Genomic DNA, 21,058 nt, shown 5'->3' with positions numbered 1-21,058 from the left:
GTGTGGTCATTTGAGTTGCTAGCAACACTGGAATAATTTGGAAATCACTGGCTCAACCGTGAAGGGTTAAGTTAACTCTCTCCTTATCAATACTCTGTCTCGCTTTGTACCTTGTTCGCCTGCCAGGAGGCAGAATATCCTGGTCCTTGAGTCTTGTTCCCTGTACCTTGTCCGTGCTCTGTCTCAGAATATCCTGGTCCTTGTGTCTTTGCCCCTGTGTCTCTGTCTGAACTCAGTCTTACCTCTGTCTGTCAGTCTCCTTGTTTGTGGTTCCTTCTCTGCCGTGTCTTTCCTTGTGTCCTCCCTGTGTGTGCATCTGCACCCTCGCAGCTTTATCTGTGTTCCGCACTCCTGCGGCTCTGCCTGCTCCGCACTCATGCGGCTCTGCCTGCTCCGCACTCCTGCGGCTCTGCCTGTTCCGCACTCCTGCGGCTCTGCCTGCTCCGCACTCCTGCGGATCTGCCTACCTACATCTCCTGTGTGAACAGGTCCAAACCTGTTCTCTCATTTACCACTCCTTCCTGCCTATATCCATACCTGCATCTCCTGTGTGAACAGGTCCAAACCTGTTCTCTCATATACCACACCTTCCTGCCTATATCCATACCTGCATCTCCTGTGTGAACAGGTCCAAACCTGTTCTCTCATATACCATTCCTTCCTGCCTATATTCATACCTGCATCTCCTGTGTGAACAAGTCCAAACCTGTTCTCTCATATACCACACCTTCCTGCCTATATCCATACCTGCATCTCCTGTGTGAACAGGTCCAAACCTGTTCTCTCATATACCACTCCTGCTTGCCCTGTGTCTCCAAGCCGTGTCCGCTTGCCCAGTGTCTCCAAGCCGTGTCCAGTGTCTCCAAGCCGTGTCCGCTTGCCCAGTGTCTCCAAGCCGTGTCCACTTGCCCAGTGTCTCCAAGCCGTGTCCAGTGTCTCCAAGCCGTGCCCGCTTGCCCAGTGTCTCCAAGCCGTGCCCGCTTGCCCAGTGTCTCCAAGCCTTGTCTCCAAGCCGTGCCTGCCTGCCAGTGTGCCAAGCCGTGCCTGCTTGCCCAGTGTCTCAGCCTGCTTTTCACTCGCACCTGTCGAGGTGTCCTGTTCCTGAGTGGGATCAGCAGCCACAGCCAGACACCACCCTGGAGTGGCACCCGGCAGCTACCTGCCGCACAAGCCTGACCTCACCATCAGAGGCTCCATTGAAGACCAAGGTAGCTGTCGCAGTCACGCCCCTTCCAGGGTAGTCTGGTCTGTGGCACAGTGGGGCCACAACCCCCGGCTCGCGCCATTCAGCCAGGGCGCGAGCGTGACAATGTCTTTGGAGTGTGGGAGGAAACCAGAGTAACCGGAGGAAACCCACGCAAACACGGGGAGAACATACACTCATAAAGGCTGTGCTCAAAATGCAAAACCAGGAAAAAATAAGGAGGGTCATTCATAGACCCCTGAAAGACAACAACTAGAGATGAGCAAACCTCTCAAGGTTCGGTTGGGTTTGATTTGCCGAACGTTTTGACATTCGTCAAACATGTTCGACCAACGTACCCGAACGTGATTAGATTCAATTAGAGGCCAAACCAAATGTATACACAACATCTTAAGAGGTGACAAAAAGCTTACCAAACAGATAAAATTATGGGTTGACAGAATGAAAACTGGCATCAATTGACCCACAGTAGAAATTTTCAAATGGCAAAGCAGCAAACATGGACCATGCATGAGGTATCAGAGTCTGACCCAAAATTTACAGCTTGGAAATGAAGTTTCAAAGAGGACCTAGTGGTTAAGGGATCTTAGCTGGGAGATCTGATATCTCATGCAACACCTCCAATTTTTTTTAACAGCGGTTTCATACCGTACTATTGGTGCAAAAATGTAAGGAAAGTAACATAGGTTGTTGACTGAAAGTGAGTGCCGTCCTTCCTGTCTGGGAGCCCTATATACACAGACCCACAAGATGGAGACCCAACTTGGAGTCTCCACATTTAAAACAATAATTGTCACACACCACTAAAGTGGCATCAATTTCATCAGAGCAGAAACACTTATATTAGGCCTCTGGCACAACTTCTACTACAGGTAACCCACCAGATGGAGACCCATATTTGAGTCTCTGCATTTCAAAAAATTGTTTGTAACAGCAGCAGTAGCAAGAGCAGACACATAAGACACCACAAAGATGGCAGAGACTGCAATAATGCAAGATCAATACATGACACTAAAGATGACACCACTTCCTAGTCTGTCAAATCTGCAACTGTGGTGCAAAAGGCATTGGAGATCCATGACTTATTCATTTTGATGAAAATTTGGTGGTCTACACTTTCAGGGGACAGTCGGGTGTGCTTATTGGTCAGGATACCACCAGCAGTGCTTTAGACATGTTCTGAGAGAATGCTGGCTGTCGGGCATGGCAAAACCTCCAAGGCATGACAGATGAACTCAGGCCACTCTTCCTCTTTTGAAGACCAAAATGCAAAAGGATCCAAACCTCCCCTGAGTGCATTGATACTGAGCACCAGATACTCCAGTTGTTCACAATGTGTCAGACTTGTCCTCTGTTCTGCTGGTGCACGGGCTGGTCTAAAATATGTGTTAAACCACTCACAGAAATTTCTTATGCCACTTACAATGCTGCTGATGATGTTCTTGCGATGATGCCTTGATGTTCCAGGGGTTGGACGTCTAGAACAGTGATGCACACTGTGTGCAGTCTTGGGAAAAAACAATTTTAAGATTGTCTAAAGGCGTGTTTTGATACTCCAGCATGTGTACATCCCTTTACAGGGGGGGAAGCAACTGGCTAAATTTACTCTTGTACCGTGGATCTAACAGAGTGGCCACCCAGTAGTCAGCACTAATTCTAAACCTAAAACTATGGGCATCGTGTTGAAGACAGTGCAGCAAGAAGGCGCTCATGTGTTGGGCGCTTCCATGAGGTCCAAGTCCACCACAGTCTCTGCCATCTTTGTGGTGTCTTATGTGTCTGCTCTTGGTGGGGTAACACTCAAGGTTGCTTCCTCTGTTCCCTCCCGTCAACCACGGAAAACACAGAATGGATCATCATCCTCTTCATCTCCTGACTGTTGCACGTTCATCACCTCATCCTTCTCCATTTGTTCCTCAGCTCCTGCATCTTCACTAACAGTTTGTCTGATACCATGACCTCATCTTGATAGCTGTAAGCCACCCTACCATGGCACCTGCCTGAGTGACGATAGTCTGAAAATTTGAGATATTGCTATCCCTTCCACATCCTCTTCTGCTTACAACTCTTCCTCTGGGACCATAATCTCCTCATGCAGATTATTCAAAGTGTGCTCCAGCATGTATATGACCGGCATTGTCAGTGCTAGCTATCTTTGTAGCCTTTTCAAAACTTTTCAGAAAGGTGCAGAGGTCCTTCACCAGCGCCCACTACGAAAGTTTGATTTGCACCAAGTCTAGACTGCAGTGGCCCAAGCTATGCAAAAGGACACACTGAACCAGGGCTCGTTGCTGCTGCAACAGGCGCTGTGACATGTGCAGAGTGGAATTCCACTGTGTCAGAACATTGCTAATCAAATGGTTAACCAGTAGACCGAAAGACCTCTGTAGCAATGCAAGTCGTTGATCTGCGGGGTGAGATCTTCGGAAGTGAACACACAGCAACTGTGCTTTCTGCAGCAGCACATCCAGGTCAGGATAGTGGCAGAGAAATTGCTGTACCACCAGATTGAGGACATGAGCCAATCAAGACACGTGTGAGGTTGCCATGGTGTAGGACCGCCAACAGGTTTGTACCAATATCACACACAGCCTTCCCCAGCTCCAGGTTTAGTGGAGACAGCCTTTGCTATAACTCAACCTGGATACCTGTCCACAACTCTAAAGATGAGTGACTGCGATCTCCATATTAATTTAAACACTGCCTGATTGTGGTGAGCCATGGCTGTGCAGTTAGGAGGTGGGGGAGATTCTATCTGCACTGTTAGAATGATTGTAGGATTAAAGGAGAGGTTGAGGACACAGGTGGAGACCCTAGAGGAGGTGGAGGAGGCAGAAGCAGTGGAGGAACTGTTAGATACAAAGTTTTGTCCCAAGATTCTAAGACTTGTGGAGCAGCAAAAAGACCACCAGACCCAAAGCCACCATAGTCACTCAGTGCCCAGTCAGCGAGATGTAACTAAGTTTGCTCATCCAAGTGTCAGTAGTGAATTGCACCCTGGCAGACATAGATTTTTTCAGGAAATGGGTGATATTGTCAGTGACATGCTGGTGTAGCACAGGAAGTAATGTCAACTGGGTAACTGGTACTGGGGGACTGCGACAGCCATTAACTTTCTGAAAACATCTGTAACCACCAGGCGGAAAGGCAGCATGTTAGTAGTCAACAGATTGGAGATGGTGGAGTCCAAGCTCTTAGCTTTGGCATGTGTAGGAAGAAACATTACATTACATTACCTTAACTGCGGGACCGAGTGCTGCCTGCTGTGCTGAGAGAGGGCAGAGCACAAACTGGACAAACTGCTGGACTGTGAGTGAGGTGCAGGTGGAGATGTTATGGTGGACTGAGAAAGATGTGTTATGCTAGGTGACATAAAAGCAACATTCATGTCTACTTCTGTATCAGCTGACCGGCTCTCATTCACCCTGACTGTAGTGGGTAAGCAATTTTAGTTTCTGCGGCTGGAGACCTGTGCGAGAAGACTTGGAATAGTGACAGAGGAGGAAGAAGCAGCAGATGGGGTTGATGGGATGGCCGGTGGTTGGTGAGTCCCACCAGTCTGCATTTTAGCACAGTGAGACTCCCACACTAAGGCATGTTTACCGCGCATGTGCCAGTTTATGCATGTAGTTTTCAAATTATTGCAATTTTTCCTCTTCTGAAGAATATTTAGAATTGAGACTCCTCAGTGGTTGATGCCTTTTAATGGCTAACTAAAAAGATGGTAACAAATTGCAAGCTTTTGAGACTACGCAGGTCTCTTCATCAGACTAGACTAATACAAAATCTGAAGAATCACATATTTATAAACAAGACAGCACAGAAATAACCCAATAGCTAAGATAAGTGATGTGAAGCAGAATAGTCATTATGGGAGAGGGATAAGCATAAATATTGGAACAGTTCGTAGATAAGAAGTGTGAAGGTTTTATTGCCCTCTGGTTCTGTGTTGTGATGACCCCAGAAGGTCTGAAGAGCAAATTCCTTAATTGATGTAAAAAGACATAAATCCATGCGACACATTCATTCCTGCACTGAATGTATGGAAAGTTTTCATAAATTTGTACTCTGAGATTCTTCTCTCTCTCTGAGATTTGAAGTTACCTTTTAATACATGTAATTTAATGTCCATCATGCTATGACCAGGGATACAAAAATGTTTTGCCACAGGTAGATGCATTCTTTTTTCTCTTATTGTGTGACGATGAGAATTCATCCTTTTCTTAGTTTTTGCCCTGTCTCCCCCACATATAGACCCCCAGTAGGACATTTAGTACAAATAATTAAGTACACCATATTAGATGTGATGCAGCTGAAAGTACCTGGGATCTTGTAGTCCTGATGTGAATAGGGGATCTTTATCTTGTCCGTGGTCATTATAAATGGACAGGTTTTACATTTTTTCTGGTTGCAAGGAAAGGTTCCTGCAGCTGTTGGAGAGGACAGGGAGCTTCTGACAATTATGCTTCTTAAATTTGGGGGCTGCCTAAAACACAGCAGTGGGGGGTCTGGAAATATGGATTGTAATCGGGCATCTTTTTGCAGTAAAGGTTGTAATTTCCATGCAGCTCCTCTTAGCATCTCCAGATTTAGATTGTAGACTCCCAGATAGGGAGAGATCTGTTGCCCCAGGCTCAAAAAGACTCAGAAGAGCTCAAAAGAACTAAAAAGGACTAAAGACTGCAACATGAGCCCCAGGACACTGGAAAGGCCCCCACTGAAGGGGTTTTAAGAGCCCAGATCCCAGCGCATGGACTACTGCAAATCTTCGGCTGCTGCAGCTTCTGTGGGTGCGGCTGTGGAGAGTGTCAGGGAGAGATCAGGAATTCACATATAGTAAAGTAGAAGCCAGCTCACCTAGTACTTAAAGTTCAGCTTGCATGGAACCAGGTGGATCCACACCAGATAATGTGATCAAGGAAAAAAAAGGCTTGTTGTTCCAGGGTCTGGAAAAATAGTTCTTTCTTTATTTTAGGTCCATTAAAAACATAAAAAACTTAACATGGTTGTATAGACAGGGAGGGAAAGCAATATTCTCACTTGCGTTCTTTATCGCAGCTTGGCTACATATTCAAAAGAATTTACTAAAATACTAAAAATGAGCCAATGAAAAGAGTTGGAACAAGTCACATGACACAATTACATCAATGGATACATTCATTAAGCAACAGGTGTATGAAAACAGTCAGTATGCATGGTTTCTCTCTTTAGATTTAGGGTATATGCACACATTGCGGATTCTGCTGCGCATCCGCAGCGGATTTGGCCCTGCGGATCCGCAGCAGTTTCTGTTGCTTTGTACAGTACTTTTATATCCAATGGAAATTGAAACAGGCAGTGCACATGCTGCGGATTTTTCCTCGCGGATTAGCTGCGGTTTTAAATCCACAGAATGTCAATTCATTGTGCAGAATCCGCAGAGGTTTGACACCTGCTCCATGACCTGGTGTCAAAACGCAGGGGAAAACCACAGACTAATGCGCAGGTAAAATGTAGGTCTTTTGACCTGCGGATTTACCTGCAGATTTAGCCAAATCTGCATGGAAAAATCCACAGCACAATCCGTAACGTGTGCACTCACCCTAAAACCTTTAGGGCTTCTTAAATTCAGATTATCGCATATACTCGTGTATAAGTCGAGATTTTCAGCCAATTTTTTGGGGCTGAAAGTCCCCTTCTCGGCTTATACACAGTTCATATACCTGGGGGTCGGCAGGGGAGGGGGAGCGGGGGTGTCAGAGATCATACTTACCTGTCCTGCAGCGGTCTCTGCAGCCTCGCTTCTCCACTGTCTCCCTTCCTGTCTTCAGCAGTCACATGGTACCGCTCGTATGCACATATTCATGAGTGTAATGAGCGGTACCACGTGACCGCTGAAGACAGGAAGGGAGACAGTGGAGAAGCGAGGCTGCAGAGACCGTGGCAGGATGGGTGAGTATAACGATATTCACCTGTCCCCCGATCCATCGCAGCTCAACGCTGTCTCTGCTGCATCCTGTGTCAGTGATGTTTAGGCAGCAGGGGGCGCGGTGATGTGGTTAGTGTGCGCCACCCCTCTGCTGGCTGAACAGTCGCTGACACAAGAAGCGGCAGACAGCGGCGATGGACCCAGGAGAGGTGAGTATGACTTTTTTTTTTTTGCAGCATATGGGGGCATAAACTATGGAGAAGCATATGGGGGCATAATCTATGGAGCAGCATATGGGGGCATATTCTATGGAGCAGCACATGGGGGCATATTCTATGGAGCAGCATAAGGGGGCATAGTCTATGGAGCAGCATATGGGGGCATAAACTATGGAGCAGCATATGGAGGCATAGTCTATGGATTCCACCCCCAGCTTATACACGAGTCAATAAGTTTTCCCAGTTTTTTGTGGCAAAATTAGGGGGGTCGGCTTATACACAAGTATATACGGTATATATCCAATATGCTTCTTTTGTCAATAATTTGCACTTAATATCTCCGCCTCTTGCATGTGGAAATAATTTTTCTATACCTAAAACTTGTAAAGAAGACATGTCACAATTGTGCTCAACAATAAAATGCTTTGCAATAGCAGAAACGTTTCTACTTGTATTATTTGCATTAAGGACATCATTGTAATGTTCATCGAACCTGGTTTTTAATTTACGTGTAGTGCATCTTATGTAGAATTTATCACATATGTGCAATTCATTTTGTATACCACGTTCTCTGAGTCACAGTTAATATACTATTTGATTTTATACTCATTTAAATGGCCAGAATCATAGAAAACAGAACTGCATAGTGGGAATAAGCACATATGATATCTCTGAGAACCACATTTAAAGAGTCATTTTTGCTGCAACCAAGTGCTTTTTTTGTTTGTGGATCAGAAAAAAAAAGTTGGAGAAAGTGAGTTACCTAATGAAGGTGACTTTTTTGCTACAACATTGCAGCCTATATGTGAATTCATTTGATTCTCTTAGCCTTGACTCCCTATTACATAATTAAAAATATCCATTATGTTTAAAACACGGGAAGAAAAAGCAGCCAGTGTTTTTGATGATAATAAAAGTATTCCAAGAAGCTCTGATTTCAAAAACCTGGAGAAACTGATGCTGGAAGAGTTGAAGTTATGGTGGGATTCCACAACTTTACAAAAATATATAAATAAAGAAATGATACCGAGTGGTCTGAGACTTAAGAAAATACCAACCAAAGTTTTCATTGTGGATTTCATGAATGATTGGAATAGCATTTTGAGCAATTGCTCATTAAGTCTCATGAAATTAATTATAAAATTTGAGAACCTACAACTCCAGGTCGTCCAGAAGGACATTGAAACTAAAAAATCTGGTTTAATTGAGAATGGACATCAGAAGGAGCTAGATGAGTCCCTTGCTAAAATTCAGAAATCTGTCACCAAACTTGAAGATAGCATCATGCAAATAAAAACGTAAATTTCAGGGGAGCACACTGGATTACTCTCTGAATCATATGTATTATTGAAGTCGCAACACAGGTGGTGATCGCACTCCTAAACCAATTCTTGAAAAGAAGAAAAATCAGAAAAATAAAGAAGACTTGGATACATCCAAAGCCAGACCATTATTGGTTAGTTTTTCAGAATCCAACATCTCGGTAATTTCAACTCAGTCTGAAACTGAAAGCACTGGTGATGCTACTCCCATAACAAAGGTTGCAAAAAACGCAAAAGACAGGGTGGGAGGAAACACAGGAGGAGCACACAGCATAACCACAAGATACAAGAATTAACTGATGCAACATTAAGTGTATTGAATCTGTCTTCCCGTGTTTTTTCTAATGAACAACTTACCGTATATACTCGTGTATAAGTCGACCCGTGTATAAGCCAACACCCTTAATTTTGCCACAAAAAACTAGGAAAACTTATTGACTCACGTATAAGCCTAGGGTGGAAAATGCAACAGCTACTGATAAATTTCAAAAGTAAAAATAAATACCAAAAAAAGTAAAATTAATTGCGACATCAGTAGGTTAAATGTTTTTGAATATCCATATTGAATCAGGAGCCCCATATAATGCTCCATATAGTTCATGATGGGTCCCATAAGATGCTCCATACAAAATACGCCCCATATAATGCTGCTCAAAGGTTAATAATGGCCCCATAAGATGCTCCATAGAATAATATGCCCCATATGCTGCTCCATAAAGGTTATGGCCCCATAAGACATTCCATAGATTATGCCCCATATGCTGCCCCATATGCTGCCCCATAAAATGTTCCATAGAATAGGCCCCTTAAGATGCTCCATAGATTATGCCCCATATGCTGCCCCATAAGATGCTCCATAAAATATGCCCCCATATGCTGCTCCAATAAGATGCTTCATTGAATATCCCCATATATGCTGCCCCTATAAGATGCTCCATTGAGTATGCTGCCCCCATAAGATGCTCCATTGAATATGCCCCTATATGCTGCCCCATAAGATGCTCCATTGAATATGCCCCCATATACTGCCCCCATAAGATGCTCCATTGAATATGCCCCCATATGCTGCCCCCATAAGATGCTCCATTGAATATGCCCCCATATGCTGCCCCCATAAGATGCTCCATTGAATATGCTTCCATATGCTGCCCCCATAAGATGCTTCACTGAATATGCCCCTATATGCTGCCCCCATAAGATGATTCATTGAATATGCCCCCATAAGATGCTCCATTGAATATGCCCCCATATGCTGCCCCCATAAGATGCTGCATTGAATATGACCCTATATGCAGCCCCCATAAGATGCTCCATTGAATATGCTTCCCTTTGCTGCTCAGGCAGAGGGCATGCACTTACTACATCATCACTCCCTCTGCTGTCTGAACATCACTGACAGAGGGACCCAGTGGGCAGACAACGGCGAGCAGCTTGGGAACCGGGACAGGTGAATATAGCATATACTTACCTTCCCCTGCCACTTTCTCTGCAGCCCCGTTCTCCCACAGTCTCCCTTCCTTCCTTCAGTGGTCATGTGGTACCTCTCATTATAGTCATAAATATGTGCATATTCATGACTTTAATGAGCGGTACCACGTGACCGCTGTAGGAAGGAAGGGAGACTGTGGGAGAAGCGGGGGGCTGCAGAGATGCATTGGGGGTAGTATGATCTGACACCCCCACTCCCCTCCCCCACCTAACCCCTGGCTATATGACTCGTGTATAAGCCGAGAGGGGGACTTTCAGCCCAAAAAATGGGCTGAAAATCTCGGCTTATACGCGAGTATTTATGGTATTTTGCTGTCAAGAGGCCTTGATTTTGCACCTGAAAAGAATTTTGTCCTGTTTGGAACAATCAAGGACATTAACCGCTTTATAAGAAACTTTACAGTTAAGAAACATTTTGCAGGTGAAGAAGATGAGGTTTCTGAACAGGAAAAAAATGTTTGTGAAAATAACTATCGAGGATTGGATTTTGCAGAACACCTTTCTGTACTGAATTTGGAAGAATTAAGAGGAAATTCATCTGAAGATGCCATTTCAACGATAGATAATATTAGGATGAAAAATCCATATTTCTACCCTGTCAACTCAAGGGTTGATTGTATGGAGCGGTTTCAGGAGGTCTTGGAGAGGTAATTGCGTAGTTTAAGCTTAAAAATCAATAAAAATACCCCACCTAAAAATCTGAGTCCAAATTTAGTCAAAGCATTTAATCACCTAAAATCCATGAAAGATATCACAGTGAAAAGGGCTGATAAAGGTGGCAAAATAGTTGTTTTAGGGTCCCGCTACCTTTAGCGATACGACCCAGTCAGGATCGCTGGTGCATCGCTAAATGGTCATTAGTGAACTGCCAAACAGGCAGATCTCACCAGTGACGCAGCAGCGATCCAGCGATGCTTGGCGGTCGTTCTTACCTGTCACACGGCAGCGATGATGATGACTTCCACCTGCGTCCACACAACGCTAGTTGGCGCCAGCGGGATGCCAACGAGGAAATGGCTCAGGACGTTCGCGTGCGATCAGAGATATCCAGCGGGGGGGCTGGTCGGAGGTAAGTGTCACATGTAGCGATATCGTTAGCGATATCGATGTTGCGTCACAAAATCGGTGACGCTTTAGCGATATCGCTAGCGATATCGCTATGTGTAAAGCCCCCTTTAGACACTGAAACTTACAAGGTGCAGATTTTGAAGCTTTTGTCTGATTAAAACATATACAGTATTCCTGCCTAAAGTTTAATCCAACTAAAAAATTCAGAGTTCAGTCTGTTTCCTGATGTAATGCAAGAATATATATTAGATGTAACCAATTTTTAATTAAATCATAATTATTTTGTTTTTGACAGAATTTTTTATTTGCAGACCCAAGGTGTCTCAATGGGTGCTCATTTTTCACCTTCTCTTGCAAACTAGACTATGGCACATTGGGAACTTTGTTTTTTGTATTCAGATGTTAATTCTTACATCTCTAATCTATCCTGGTATGGTAGATTTATAGATGACTAGCTGAAGAGCCCGGCATTGCCCGGGCATATTAACTAACTATGGTTAGTTATAAAAAATTATAATGATTACTAGCTGAAGAGCCCGGTGCTGCCCGGACATAGTAACCAACTGTGGTTAGTTATAGCAAATTATAATTATCCTCCATCCCATCGTCCCGTGCCCATACACCCATCATACATATCCACGGTTCCATAGGCCCGTCCCTGTTATGAATGAGTCACCGTAGGAGGCAAAAACAGAAATGCTAGCTAAGTCCAGAAAACCAGAGAAGTTGGCAGCTATCGGATTGCAGACCCCTGAACCTATCAACACAACTAGCAGTAGCCGTGGGGGGTTCCTACGATGCCCTAGACCCCTCGATCACAGCCGGAGGACTATATAGCCTAAAGACAGAAAGGGAAATCTAAACTGCCCCAGAGCAGACCCCAAAGCAATAGGCAGCCCCCAACATATAATGATGGTGAAGCAAGAAGAAAGAACACTAACACAGACAGAAAGATAGACTGAGCAAAGAAGGGGCCCAAGCTAACTAGATAGGAAAGGACAGGAAGGCTGCTGTCTGCAATCCGTGAAAAACCCTATGAAAATAAGAGCCAACAGACTGACAGTGAAAAAGGCCCTGAAGACGCTATGTCAGTACTCAGGAATATTCTGAAGACAGAGCAACCGGCAAAAGGAGATTCAGCTCACCCCAGCAGGGAATGGCAGAATCCAGAAAAACAAAGAAAACAAAAGCAAAACACAAATGCTAAGAGGCAAAGCAGAAAACAAAACTTAGCTTTAGAGGAGCAGGAATCAGACTGGTATCCTAGAAGTCCACAGAGAAATCACCCGCAGGGCAGAAGGGCATCGGCAGCCTTATATCGAGTCTGTGACTCCACTCAGCCAGTCATAATCATTAGGCTCAGGTGCCTGATAATCAGGCTCATCACCTTCCTTTACCAGAATAGGGAGTTCACCAGCCCTCAGTGACGAAGGGGAAAATGAACTCACAACACGTCCCCATATAGCCATCATACATATCCTCCATCCCATAGTCGAGTGCCCATATACCCATCACACATCCTCCATCCCATAGTCCCATGCCCATATACCCATCATACATATCCACCATCCCATAGGCCTGTGCCCATATACCCATCATACATATCCTCCATCCCATAGTCGATTGCCCATATACCCATCACACATCCTCCATCCCATAGGCCCGTGCCCATATACCCATCATACACATCCTCCCATCTCATAGTCCCGTGCCCATATACCCATCACACATCCTTCATCCCATAGTCCCATGCCCATATACCCATCACACATCCTTCATCCCATAGTCCCATGCCCATATACCCATCATACATATTCGCCATCCCATAGTCGAGTGCCCATATACCCATTACACATCCTTCATCTCATAGTCCCATGCCCATATACCCATCATACATATCCTCCATCCCATAGTCCCGTGCCCATATACCCATCATACATACCCACCATCCCATAGTCCCGTGCCCATATACCCGTCATACATATCCTCCATCCCATAGTCCAGTGCCCATATACCCATCACACATCCTCCATCCCATAGTCCCGTGCCCATATACCCATCATACATATCCGCCATCCCATAGTCCAGTGCCCATATACCCATCATACATATCCGCCATCCCATAGTCCCGTGCCGATATACCCGTCATACATATCCTCCATCCCATAATCCAGTGCCCATATACCCATCACACATCCTCCATCCCATAGTCAACCATTATGACATCATAATGAGCTGCGGGGCTTGCAACCTATGATGACATCAGCATCGCCATGGCAACCATTATGACATCATAATGAGGGGAGGGGCTTGATACGCACACACTGTTTCCCCATTATGTAGATAGGGGCATTATGACATCATAATGAGGGGCGGGGCTTGACACTCACACACTTTTTCCCCATTATGCAGACAGGGGCAAAATTGTTTGGTGAATTGGAACGCACGGGGTTAAAATTTCGCCTCACAACATAGCCTAGAACGCTCTCGGGGTCCAGACGTGTGACTGTGCCAAATTTTGTAGCTGTAGCTGCGACGGTGCGGATGCCTATCCCGGACATACACACACACACACATACATACACACATACATACATACACACTTTGAGCTTTATATATTAGATATCTATATACTGTATATAAAGCTGAGTGTAGAGCCCTGCCCACTCCGCATAGCCACATTCACTTTAATATCCCACATCATCCCGGATGTGTGATGGGTATATGGGCACGGGAGGGGGGATTCATTTCTGTCATGTGCTCTCTGCTCCTTACTGGGGGGCAGACAATGGCTGGGATCTTATGTTCCTGGGGATGCTAGATTTCTCCCACCCGGTCAGTGTCTGCTGAGGTGTTGTCGTGGAGTGGGAAAACTGGTACTTATAGCAACCAATCACTGCTCAGCTACTTTTAAACAGCTCTGATGAAATGAAAGATGCTTAGTGATTGGTTGCAAGGAAAACTGTTGCTCATAGCAACCAATCACAGGTCAGTTTCTTTTAAACAGCTCTGGTGAAATGGAAGATGCTTCGTGATTGGTTGGTAATACACACATACATTCTTTTTTATATATATAGATATGGTATTCATAAGGCAGGGGAATGAATCTGCCATGCCAGGATTTGTCACATTTTTTAGTGATAATTCATTTAATTTGCGTTTTACTGTTTCCCATAGTTCTAAAACTTTGGTGTTCTTAGATTTGATTCTTATGGGCATTCCAGGTGAAATTGTATCCACTGCTATCCATCGCAAACCATCTGCAGGTAATTCCATCATGCATTTTTCCAGCAGCCAACCGCAGCACGTGGCCAAGGCTATACCAGTAGGAGAGTTCATAAAGATTGCCAGAAATTGTTCAGACCCCGCAGTGGTTGAAAATGAAATAATATAAACCTCAAAAAGATTGAAACAACGGGGTTAACCCCAATGGTTATTGGACAGGGGTAAGAAAATAATTTCTAACAAAAAGTAACTGATTTATTGCGTCCTAAAATAAAAGCAAAAAAAAATTTTTGAAAAGTAAACCTGTCATTTTGCTGCAATATAGTGCACAATTTTCAGAAATAAAAAAATCTATTGTATACATACCTAAAATTGTCCGTCATTCACTTCCGTCCGGACGTCCACGAATCCCACAATCCACCGCGCCACACCGGAAGTACGGCGACCGCCATATTGGAATACCCAAGTGATGGATATTCCAATATGGCACCCGCTAGTCGTACCAGGCCCTTGCACTGTACCACCAGCAGGACACCGCCGGGACACCCATGCCGGACCCCCCCACCGCCACTGGAACCAACACTGGAACCCCGCTAGGACCCACTGCCTGACTACATGCGCCGGATCCCGCTGCTGCCTGCCCACCCACTTCCGTGCAGTCACAGCCGGTAGGAAAGACTGTGGCTTGTGGCCTATGCTGGAGATGGAGTGCAGGCACCCTCTGGAGGGGCCACAGCCCATCTCCAGCACAGGCCCCAAACCACCATCTTTCCTGCCACCCCCAGCGCCACAGAGCTGCCTCCATCGTGATGCCACTGCCCTCCCAATGCGATAGCATCAGGCCCACATCTAGTTGTTCAATAAACATCTACCAATACTCTTTGAGGATGAGACATTAGTATGCGTTTGAAAAATGGCTACAATGTTGTAGCAAAAAGTCACCTTCATTAGGTAACTCACTTTCTCCAACTTTTTTTTCTGATCCACAAACAAAAAAAGCACTTGGTTGCAGCAAAAAGAACACTTTAAATGTGGTGCTCAGAGATGTCGTATGTGCTCATTCACTAGTTCTATTTTCTATGATTCTGACCATTTAAGTGAGTATAAAATCAAACAGTATATTAACTGTGACTCAGAGAATGTGGTATACAAAATGAATTGCACCATATGTGATAAATTCTACATAGGATGCACTACATGTAAATTAAAAACCAGGTTCGATGAGCATTACAATAATGTACTTAAAGGGAACCTGTCACCCCCCCCAGGGCATTTTTCAGTTAAAGAGCCACCTTCAACAGCACTAAGGCTGCATTCTGTGAAGGTAGCTCTTCATTTTCTGACCCCCTGTAATGGCAAAATATTGACTTTTATAATTAGCTCCTCATACCTGTAATGTGTCACACAGGTATGGTGTGTCCTCCTCTATCAGCCGCCTCCCCGCCGTCAATCATGCCTGTCCGGTGCCTCAGCGCCACCCACAATCTGTCCATCATGATGCCCTATGCGTCGCTGCCTCCTCTTGATTTGAATCCTGGCGCCTGCGCTGTGACAAGTGTTCTCGAGCATGCGCACTGCACGCTGCCTGAGAACCGACATCAGGCTATTGTGTCTGCGCATTGTGGAGGCCCCAGATCCCGCCCCGCAGTGTGTTATGATGTATTCACACTGCGGGGCTGGGGTCTCCACAACGTGCAGGCGCAATAGCCTGATGTCTGTTCTCGGGCAGCGCACACTGTGCATGAACGAGAACACTTGTCACAGCGCAGGCGCCAGGATTCAAATCAAGAGGAGGCAGCGACGCATGGGGCATCATGATGGATAGATCGTGGGTGGCGCCGAGGCACTGGACAGGCATGATTGACGGCGGGGAGGTGGCTGATAGAGGGACACACACCATACCTGTGGGACACATTACAGGTATGAGGAGCTAATTATAAAAGTCAATATTTTGGCATTACTGGGGGTCAGAAAAAGAAGAGCCACCTTCAAAGAATGCAGCCTTAGTGCTGCTGAAGGTGGCTCTTTAACTGAAAAACACCCTGGGGGGGGTGACAGGTTCCCTTTAATGCAAATAATACAATTAGAAACTTTTCTGCTATTGCAAAGCATTTTATTGTTGAGCACAATCATGACATATCTTCCTTACAAGTTTTAGGTATAGAAAAATTATTTCCACATGCAAGAGGCAGCGATATTAAATGCAAATTGGCAATAGAAGCGTATTGGATATTTATTCTGGATTTAAGAAGCCCTAAAGGTTTTACTCTAAAGAGAGAAATCATGTATCACAATTGACTGTTTTCGTACACCTGTTGCTTAATGAATGTATCCATTGATGTAATTGTGTCATGTGACTTGTTCCAACTCTTTTCATTGGCACATTTTTAGTATTTTAGTAAATTCTTTTGATTGTGTAGGCAAGTTGTGATAAAGAACGCAAGTGAGTGTTCAAAAAGCGCATTCCTCCCCCACCCTGTCTATGCAACCATGTTAAGTTTTTAATGGACCTAAAATAAAGAACTATTTTACCAGATTCTGGAACAAGCCTTTTTCCCTAGAAATCAGGAATCCAGTGTTGTACTCTTCTCCTACTATTCTATCCCTGTTCATTAAGTTATTCCCTGTTGTACAGCAGTTGCCTTCGTGGACAATAATTTGCCTGGACTACCGTGGTCGGAGAGAGAACAAGGTAAACTGTGGGAAAATCTTTGTCGGTCCCGTCTATTTATGTGCAATGGGCCGGGGGTGCTCACTGACCGTTCTCTCAGTGCACTTTGTCTCTGAACTGTACCTTTAAATAACCCAGCCACAACTACTCCCTGTGTCACCTTGTTACACTTGGCATAGTTGGCAGGATGGACCTGAACAGCCTTGCAACCCGAGGACTGATGAATGGAAGATTTACGACTTTTGATTTTTGAATGCTGTCCACCGTGAGAGAATTAAAGATGGCGGCCGACTGTGATTTTGAAGTGTCCGCCTTAGAAGAAATAGAGATGCCGGCTGACCATGATTGTGAGCCTGAAGTATGTGATGTGCTGCCCTAACTGGAAGAAATGGAGCTTTCAGCTGACAGCGATCCTGAGATTTGTGACTGTGAATTTGGGACTCGTGTTTTGTTGCCCACTGTTATAGTATTGCAGGTGGCTGACAGATATTTTGTGCAGTGAACCACTGTAATAGAAGTGAAGGTGGTGGATGTTGTTGATTTGCAAATGGCGCCGCCAGCTACCGAAAAGATGACGACTGTTGGCGCAAAAAGTAAAGATGACTTTGTTGTGGACGTCAATGAAGCAGTTTGGGGCCAAAAAGAAGAAAGCCATGTCCCATTGTGAAGTGTGCCCACCCTAAATGGGTGTGGGCGAAGCAGGAGCTACCACCTTTGCAGCCTGAGCAGGAGAAACGGGTGGATCAGCAAGGAATGACCCCACCCACGAATGGGTGGAACCTGACAAAGATGGACTATCTGATAAAGAATGAGTCACCATTGCCTGCAGACATGGAGAGATACAGCATGTCGTTCCGTGGCATCATTGGCTGCCAGGACTGGAGGCAGTCCAAGGCCCATTCGGAGACGGGCCTACATTTCGAGGCTTGGTGGTCCGAAGAATTGGAGGATGAGGACCTGATGGCACCTTGATGGGAACCCACTGTTACGCTCACACCCTGACAGGTTGGCGCGAGCATGGAGGGTGGGATCCCACTGTGCCACAAACCAGATTACCCTGGAAGAGGCATGACTAAGTAGCTACCTTGCTGTTCATGGAAGCCTCTGATGGTGAGGTCAGGCTTGCGCGGCATGTAACTGCAAGGTACCACTCCAGGGTGGTGTCTGGCTGTGGCTGCTGATCCCACTGGGGGACGGAACTCTAGGACAGGAGCAGGCAACGGGCTCGACTGACAGACATGGCTGAGACACTGGCAGGCGGGCATGGCTGAGACACTGGCAGGCGGGCATGGCTGAGACACTGGCAGGCAGGCATGGCTGAGACACTAGCAGGTGGGCACAGCTGAGACACTGGCATGCAGGCACAGTGGAGACACTGGCAGGCGGGCACGACTGAGACACTGGCAGGACAGGTGGGCACAGCTGGCACTCTGGCAGAACAGACGGACATGACTGGTACTCTGGCGGGACAGGTACTGACTTGGCAGGGATAGAAATACGGGCAGGTATATGGAAACAGGTAGGGGCCTTTTCAGACTGGAGGGAATATAGGAACAGGTAGGGGCCTGTTCAGACTGGAGGGTATATGGGAACAGGTAGGGGCCTGTTCAGACTGGAGGGTATATGAGAACATGTAGGGACCTGTTCAGACAGGAGGGTATATGGGGACAGGTAGGGACCTGACCTGCAGGTTGCAGAATGGAAGTAGAGCAGGACTGCAAGGTTGCAGAGCGGAGAGAAGAACAGAGATGCTAGTTTCAGTGCAGCGAGCTGAACCGAAGGAGTAGATGCAAGGCAGAACCTCAAGGAGTGGAGCAAGGCAGAAACGCAAGTAGTGGAGCAAAGCAGAACCGCAGGAATTGGAGCAAGGCAGAACCGCAAGGAGTGGAGCAAGGCAGAACCACAAGAAGTGAAGCAAGGCAGAATTGCAAGGAGCAGAGCAAGGCAGAACTGCAAGGATTGAAGCAAGACAGAACCGCAAAGAGCGGAGCAGGGCACAGCGGGACCATAGAGCTAGAGCAGAGCGGGACCGCAGAGCAAGGGACAAGAGCAGGGCAGACAGAGAGGACACGAGGATATTCACAGCAGAGAAAGAAAGCCACAGACAAGGAGACAAATAGACAGAGGTTAGGACTGAGTTCAGACAATGTTAGGTACAGGAACAGGATAAGATACAGGAATAGGACACAGTACAGACAAGCATGGACACGGGAACAGATACCTGAAAAGGACACAGGCCTGAGTATGCAGCCCTCAGGGAGCCGGAAACATAGGACACAAAGAGCATGGTAACAGGTCTGGGAATGTAGCCCCCAGAGAAGGCAGAAACAAGACTGGACCTGACACCTCAGCAGCAAGACACTGACTGAGGAAAATAGTTTCTCAGGCATCCTCCTATGGGCAGGAATGCCTTAAGTACCTGAGACCTTTTGGCAATTGGCTGGGGACACCTTAGGAAAATGCACACTGACTCAATAAGAACCAGGGAGTGCCACGCCACCCCCCTATGCACACAGCCAGGAAGTATGCAGAGAGAAGGCAGGAGACAAGAGGCGCACAGAATGGAGCCGGCAGAAGACAGAACTCACAGCATGGCCTGGAGTAGTGAGTAAGTTGGTGTGTAAGGCAAGTGGGAGACAGGAGGCCATGCAGTGATGCCAGTAGGGTTGAATCATAGAATAGAATAGAATCGTAGAGTTGGAAGGGACCTCCTGGGCCATCTGGTCCAACCCTCTGCTCAAAGCAGGATTCGCTAAATCATCCCAGACAGATATCTGTCCAGCCTCTGTTTGAAGACTTCTATTGAAGGAGAACTCACCACCTCTCGTGGCAGCCTATTCCACTCATTGATCACTCTGTCAAAAAGTTTTTTCTGATATCTAATCTGTGTCTCCTCCCATTCCGTTTCATCTCATTGCTTCTAGTTTTTCCTTGTGCAAATGAGAATAAAGATGATCCTTCTGCAATGTGACAGCCCTTGAGATATTTGTAGACAGTTATTAAGTCTCCTCTCAGTCTTCTCTTTTGCAGGCTAAACATTCCCAAATCATGCAACCTTTCCTCATAAGACAGGGTTTGCAGACCGGTCACCATTCTGGTCGCTCTTTTCTGAACTTGCTCCAGTTTGTTGATGTCTTTTTTAAAATGTGGCACCCAAAACTGGACACAGTATTCCAGATGAGGTCTGACCAAAGAGGAGTAGAGGGCAATAATGACTTCATGTGATCTAGACTGAATGCTTCTGTTAATACATCCTAGAATTGCATTTGCCTTTTTTGCTGCTGCATCACACTGTTGACTCATATTCAGTCTGTGATCTATTAGTATATCCAAGTCTTTTTCACATGTACGGTTGCTTAGTAGTGTTGAGCGATACCGTTCGATACCCCAAAATATCGTATCGGATGGTATCGCCCAATACGAAAAAAATATCGGGTATCACCGATTCCGATACCAGAAATCCCATTCAAGTCAATGGGACTTCCGGTATCGGAATTTAAAAAAGCCCTTTATTTCCTTGTTGGCTAATTCTACATAATTGAAAACAAATAAGAATCATGTAGAATGTATTGTGGGAGGTGGAGGAGACATTAAAGGCATAGTGGTTTATTCAAATCACATGGCATAGCATTAATTCCAATTGTTTTTTCAAGACGTTCGGAGTTAAAAAGATATTGACTATGTTAACTTTTTTATATTTAGTCAGATATGTATGTTTCACAACTTCCATGCTCTTCACCTTCTTTTGTACTTCTCCCACACTTTCTCCTTCATGATCCGCAGCAGTAGCATTTTTTTCATCATCTTTTTCTTCACCTTATTCATCATCTTCTTCTTCTTCACCTTCTTCCCATTAATTTTTTTTTTCCATTCTTCATATTCTTCTTATTCAGCTATTATTAATTTTTAAATGCTATTTCTTCATCTTCTTCCTATTCTTCTTTTTCTTCATTT

The sequence above is a fragment of the Dendrobates tinctorius genome, unplaced genomic scaffold (assembly GCF_039654945.1).
Source record: "Dendrobates tinctorius isolate UK_male_01 unplaced genomic scaffold, ASM3965494v1 ptg000046l, whole genome shotgun sequence".
Lineage (NCBI taxonomy): Eukaryota > Metazoa > Chordata > Amphibia > Anura > Dendrobatidae > Dendrobates > Dendrobates tinctorius.
Note: the sequence above shows the minus strand (reverse complement) of the source record.